This window comes from Hyposmocoma kahamanoa, unplaced genomic scaffold (genome assembly GCF_003589595.1).
Source record: "Hyposmocoma kahamanoa isolate Upper Pololo Valley unplaced genomic scaffold, ASM358959v1 76, whole genome shotgun sequence".
In the NCBI taxonomy this organism is placed as follows: domain Eukaryota; kingdom Metazoa; phylum Arthropoda; class Insecta; order Lepidoptera; family Cosmopterigidae; genus Hyposmocoma; species Hyposmocoma kahamanoa.
In genome coordinates this window covers 13,727,096-13,733,977 of record NW_020653900.1, presented here as the reverse complement: position 1 = coordinate 13,733,977, position 6,882 = coordinate 13,727,096, and positions in this window count along the sequence as shown.

Here is a 6,882-nt window from a genome sequence, read left to right as displayed (position 1 = left end):
CAGGCATTAAAAACTTTATGGTTTGCTAGAGTAGTTACCGAAATAGCAATTAGTATTAGTTCTTTTACCTGCTATAACTTCGATATCCGATAAATCGGTATAAAATCATCACCGGCACCTCTAGGTGTGGTATGCGTCTACGGCTGCATGTATCGCGTGAGCGGTTAAGTTTAACAACTTATCTTTGCGATTTGAAGCTCTGAGTCGCACTGCACCTGTTATGGACAGGCGTATCGCTTAACGCAAGGCGCACGCCTTGTTCATCCTGTATTATCATCAACATAGGCCTCTTCCCTCTTCTTTCACTCTTGGTGATCTTGTGCCCGACTAATCCAGTCCCGACCTCCGTGTCTTCGGATGTCGTCCAACCAGCGCTGCGGTGGTCAGCCGCGCCCTCTGATGTCCGCTTATATACGTTTGTACCTCTGATGTAAGTTTAGTATACTAGTTTCAAAATTGCATAATACTTTTTGATCAATCAAATTCTTATTGACTTTCATTCATTTTTGACATGCACATATTTTATGGAGGCTTAGAAATGTAAATTATGTAAGTTTGACACTAACATGATTTTTCGCTTGATTTTTGACATTGTTAATTTTTACTAATTTTTATTATATTTTTTCTTTGCATGTTTACTAGTTTTTGACAGTTTTTAATTATAATATTTTGTACATTATGCGACTACCACTAATTATATTTGTATGTTTCGACGAAACTGGTTGTAGTAGCACTGTTAATGTATTGAACTGATCTGATGAACTTATTGTACCTACTTCCACAAATAAATCGATCTTTATCTTTATCTTTATCTTTAATCAAATATTGTTTTAGCTTAATACAGAAAATGCCTGGTGACTCGAATTATGTGTCCGTAATTGAATAATGAGAAAACCGTGGGATATCTAAATATAATTTTGTAATTAGGTAGTGTATAATTCAAAGTCAAGTAATGTTTACTTTATAGGCAGGCACGTTACACTTGAAATCAACATAGTGATTAAACTCTACTGGTCATTCGTAAGGCAGATTCCCCTGAGAAGAACGTGCAAGAAACTCTAGGGGTTGCTCTTTGTAAATATACTTTTAACTACATTTATCATTACAATGTTTAATTTAAACATCTTAGATCGAGACTAGCTGCAAGCGCTAAACGGGACACTTCCACGGATTTTTGTCATCCAATTACGCAGAAGCTGTATAATAATAACCTTTAGTATAAAGTTTTTCTTTCACTATAGTTTTAAACCTCGTAAATGACAAATTTTGCACATCAATCGGAATCTCATTGTAGAAGCGTATACATACATAATCCCTTAAATGAATTTGAGACTTTATGAAGGACGACTGTAAAAAACAGCTAGTTTATTTTTATGTCTCGTATTAATGTTATGTCTGTCACTATTTTTATAAAAAAATAGTCTTTTTCTAACATAAATTACATATTCATAAATGTACTATGACGTTAGTGTAAGAATGTTAGTTCATAATTATTATACATATTTCTTAATTAATTACTTATTTTATTGCATTGAATTATCTAAAGCATATATACTTATTTACGACAAAGCATCTTACTTTTGAATATTTAACATAATCGTACGTGAAACAAAATACTCTAGTCCCAAAGTTGTGGAATTGAGAAAACACAAAAAAAAAAATACTGAATGGATTTTATTGCGATTAATGTAATTATCCATTTACAAACGAAATTACGTAATATTGGTTTCATTTACTATTCTTTTTTAATTTTCGAATCGTGTTTTCTCAATTCCAAAAGTTTTAATTACGACAGCATTTCCACCGCCGTTATAGTTGAAATGGCGCTTGTGACAAAAACTAAACATTGAAAAAATAATGTTTTAAGACATGAAATTTAAAAAAATATCTACTTCTCTCATGCGCTAACTTCATTCCTTATCCATTGATGAGAAATAAAAATAGTTTCTTTTTATGTAAAGAAGGAGATAAACGAGCAAACGAGCGACTTGATGGTTGATGGGGAGGCAGGTGGAGGCAGGCAATGTAATGCTTAAAGTTGTATATTTCTATTTACATGATTACGCTGTTGTAGGCCCGTCTTTCTTTAGTAGTAAATACTTGTTGACAGATTTAAAATATTAATTGTTATATAATACTAAGGTTTTAAGGTTTTCGTATTGAAAATAATTAAGAATATATATGTCACAACAGAGGATACACACAACATAATAATATGTACCGCTCTCTCAACATCCAGTCGATGATGCAACAGGAACGACTGAAAATCAGCGTCTCTCTCGCCAGAGATAGACTTTTTGCTGAGTCGTCTCCTTTTCCTCTTTTGTGTCACTTTGCATTCTTATTTATAGATTATTTAATAAATAGCTATCAATTTAATGTTATGTTTATAATTTAGGGATGTAAAGTGACTTAAATGTGCGAATAAACGTTTTTCTTTCTTTCTTTCTTTCTTTCTTTCTTTCTTTCAGGTGGTCATCGTCGCCGATGGACATTAAAATTTGCAACGTCAGATGAGCTCCCAATGCGTGCCAGCCTTTGAGAGCCCTGTAAACACGCTTTTTGAAGAACCCCATGTAATAGCGCAAAGGAATTAGTTCAGGGGGAAGACGATTCCACATCTTGTAGGTTCGAGGAAGGAAAGAACCAGGTCTTACAATGCCATCATCGATGGCACCATTTCCAAAAGTTTCTCAGAGCCATTATAAGATGGTAGAACACACAAACAAAGCCAACATCTCTCCATAGGCCAAGGGGCTCCATACCAAATACAGTAGCAGACCGGTCTAGTTTTTACTGATCACGGCGGTATACAAAACACATTTTTCATTTTTCACATGAAAAAATGTCTCACGTACCCTTTCATCTAAAACGGTCGCAGGTATGATTCCGTTTGTGATTATATATTTAATATAATGTATGACATATTTAATATATAACACGATCATTACTCTTAGTAATGTTTCAAGTTTGTAATATCACGTAAAATTGTAAATATCATAAAGTAGTTAATAATTCATTGTCCAAAGTAGTGCTTAAAAAGGAGATTTCACATTCAAATGCGTATTTGGAAAATTAAAATTATAATATTCCACTTCTAAAATAAGATAAATATACATAATTTCATCATTAAGTTATCTTAAACCGCTTTAACTAAAAAAAATAGCTGTTTGACTATTCAAAACGACATATAAATTGTTTATAATGTAACAAATAACAGTTAAATTGCTTATAGTTTAAGTATAGCTATTATAAAGACATTAAGAGCTACGGAAGTTTAAGCAATTTTAAGATTAAGTTGGTATTTAAGTTAAATATGATAATAATGGTTCGTTTATTTATTGTACTTTGAGATGTTGATGAAATCAAGTTGATGGGCGTTTACTTACGAAAATGACCTACAATGAAAACTGTGGTTGTTGAATAGTCGTTGTAGTTGTGTAATTATAGGGTTCATTTTAACTAACAGAAAATCACTTTTAACTGCGTCCGTGGTTGAACGGTTACCATGCTGGATTGCCACGCAGAGGGCCTGGGTTTGATTCCCGGGCCGGGAGAAAAATTTGTACGGCTTACATTTATTTTTCTCTTGAGTTTGGGTGTAATTTGTGGTTGTCCACCTATGTGTGTGTCCATGGCACCCGCGATAAAGGGTTTCTCTAGTGCGGGGCTGTGAGTATGAGTCTTATTTATTTATTACTTAACTCGATAATATTATCATTAAAAGAAACATTGTTCTTCTTCTCACAATGTTTTACGAACTACTTCTTAAAGATTACGTAGACCATCGTTAGCCCTTTTTATCCGTCTCCCTACTGGCCACGGATCTCTTCTAAGGACGGAACGTTCCTGGAAAGTTCGTGTTTTTAGAATTACATCTGTTTGCCAAGTTTTATCGAAATCGGTAACTGGAAAGTGCGCGAAATCGGACTCATCCCCTTGTTTGCCACCATCACTACACGAGGTGGAATATTTTCTTTAAATTTAAGCCTCTATTCAACAAACAAATAATCATCATGATCGGTTCCCAAATGCCGGAGTTACATAGACACAAAAAAACTTCTGTTTTGAAGTCGGTCAAAATAATACAGTCAAATTGAGAACCTCCTCCTTTATTTGAAGTCGATTAAAAAGCTGGTTTAATGCCAGCATCCTGAGACATAAAATGTTCTAATGAGTTTTTGATTCTATTCTTTTATTCAACAGTATACCATGTAATTGTTATTAAGATAAAATGATATTTTATAACTATTAAATAATTAAACTTTAAATGTAAAAAAAGACTTTATTTAATTTTTTAAAGTATAAAACCGACTGACAGGGCAATAATTAAGCATAATTTATAAATATTAGTCCTTGAAAATGCAAAATTCGTTAATAAATAACCCATGTTATCCCAATGTAACAATTAATCGTAATAACACACAACAATTAACAGTGGTTTATAGCGTCAGTTAGAGGCTTATAATTAAAATACCATCGCTTGGCCAAAAGTGCTGCGCCGGAGTCGATTATTTAAAGATGTGGGTATAAATTATTGGAGAAAATGAGAGCCACGCCCCGAGCCCCGCCGCCGGAGGGAATAGTGATGGGACTGTGTCGATATAATTTACTATGGTAATAAACAAATATTTTATGTAATTACTATTAGTGCAGTAGGTTTTCATGGTGTCGCTATCTCTGAGTTCCCAGGTTCAATCCCCAGCCGGGTCAGTGTAGAAATTAGCTTTTCTATTATTGTATTTGCGATACCGGCGTAGTTTTAAGATTTCCATAACACAAGTGCTTTAGCTATTTACTTTGGGATCAGAGAAACGTTTGTGATGTTGTCTAATATTTATATTTATTTATTGTACCTAGTTCTTTGTATGCAATAAAAATAATTCATCGTTCTATTAAAATCTATTTTAGTGTACATAAAACTGTATTTTTTGACATCAATACCGTTACTAAACAAAAACCACGCTTTTAAAAGCTTAAGCTTATTTTCAAAAACATTATAGTTCATTTTCGGAAAGTTACTATTACTTACCGGCTTGCTGGCGGGCTGATTCACGGGTGCAGACTGATTAGTTCGTATTCTATTGTTTAGCTGATTATATCACTTGTTATGAATTACTTAACCATTCTCTAATAATTTAAACGTCAACTTGAGCCCTCAGTGTCTTTGTTCATTTTGGTAAATTTTCCAGAAGGTCAGAGTGATACAAAATGTAATGGTAGTAGGGTTGTTCCTCTGCATAAAACTGACCTGAGTCAATTTGACTGCTCTCTCTATTTTTGGGTACATAGCTGTAACGTATATTGACAGGTAGGTGAAGATATTGTAATCATAGGCTCAAGAAATTTAATTTTGTGTGCTCCATGATAACACAATAACTGCAATGTTAAGGATATGTCTGCAATATTGTCTCTACTACTACAATACTTTAACATAAAATTAATATACCAAGAAATGAGGCCATATTGCTTAAATCTTATGAAATAGAAATTAGTGGCAAAGGGCTTTCCTGTTTCCTTATTTTGTAAATAAAATTTTTGATTTCAGAGTTATGCTCTATCGACAAATCTCTCAACGCACGACGACACTACCACTCTCGGTAACAAGGCAGCAACGTCGATACTTTCCAGTGATTAACCGTTATTATATAAAGTAAATTCAATAATGGCAGCTCACTAGCATTAATGTTTGTCGATATCACATCTTTTATCAACACACAACCCTGTTAATATCAACTTTAAGAGTGAGAATCGTTTGGTTTTTGTATTTTGAAATTGTTTTAGACAAACTTTACCCCTTCAGGGGTGGAAGACCTTACTTTATAGAAGTTAAAGCATAATTTTGAAAGAATTGCTGGTAAAAATAAATTGTTTTTGAAAAGTAATCACACGCGGTGTTACCAGTATTTGCAAATTACCGACATAAGGGGTAATTGTGGGTGATTTCGGTGGTTCTGTACTGAGTCGGTAATGTGTCTGCTATGAAACCCTCCAGGGGGTAATGTTGAAAAAGTTAATGGGGCAGTATAGTGAGTGGCTGACAACTTTTTGTTTTTTATTAATTTTTTTTAAGACATGAGGTTTATTTATTGGACCTTAGCTGTATATCTTCATCTTTGACGCTTTTTCGGATCATTTCGGCATGTACTGTCCGCTATATAGAATTTCATTTATTTATTAAACATAATCGTGTCAATATTGGTTATAACATACGAAGTAAACAAACAACCGAATGGTGATCAAGAAACGTGGACATACAGCGAGATTAATAGTCGAAATCACGAGTCATATGAGTGTGACTAGCTAAAGATCATGGCAGATGGCCACAAACTATGCAAAGCCTACAAGCAATGGTTATATCATATCCTTAGTATAATGAAGCCACATGTGATCTATATCAAAAGTGTTTTCATCACATAGTCGTAAAAATAACACGAACATAAATGATAAAAAAATTATTAATACACAGATCAGGCTAGAGACGCTCTGCCAAAGGACGGCAAGGAACCAATTTTTCTACGTGCTTGTTGCAGATCTTGTTGGTTTTTAACGATTTTTTTGCCGTAGCGCCATCTGTGAGAAACCTATGAAAGATTTTTTCACTAAGCCAGCTGAATATAAATGTCGCTTTAATAATTGCACTTTTTGAGTTTATTGAATGTCACGATATTTGACCACCATGATATTCAATTGTTTTTGTGAAATTACTCCACTAGTTTGTTATAATAATTATTAATACAAATTAAAGTTGTATACTTCTCCTATTTAAGCATAAAAAGTTACCGACTAATTTGTTTCGTAAAATCTTTACACCTGAAAAATTGTCGTTTTGCAGATATTCGCTTATTACACCAAGGGTACGATATTCCATCGGTAGTAGAA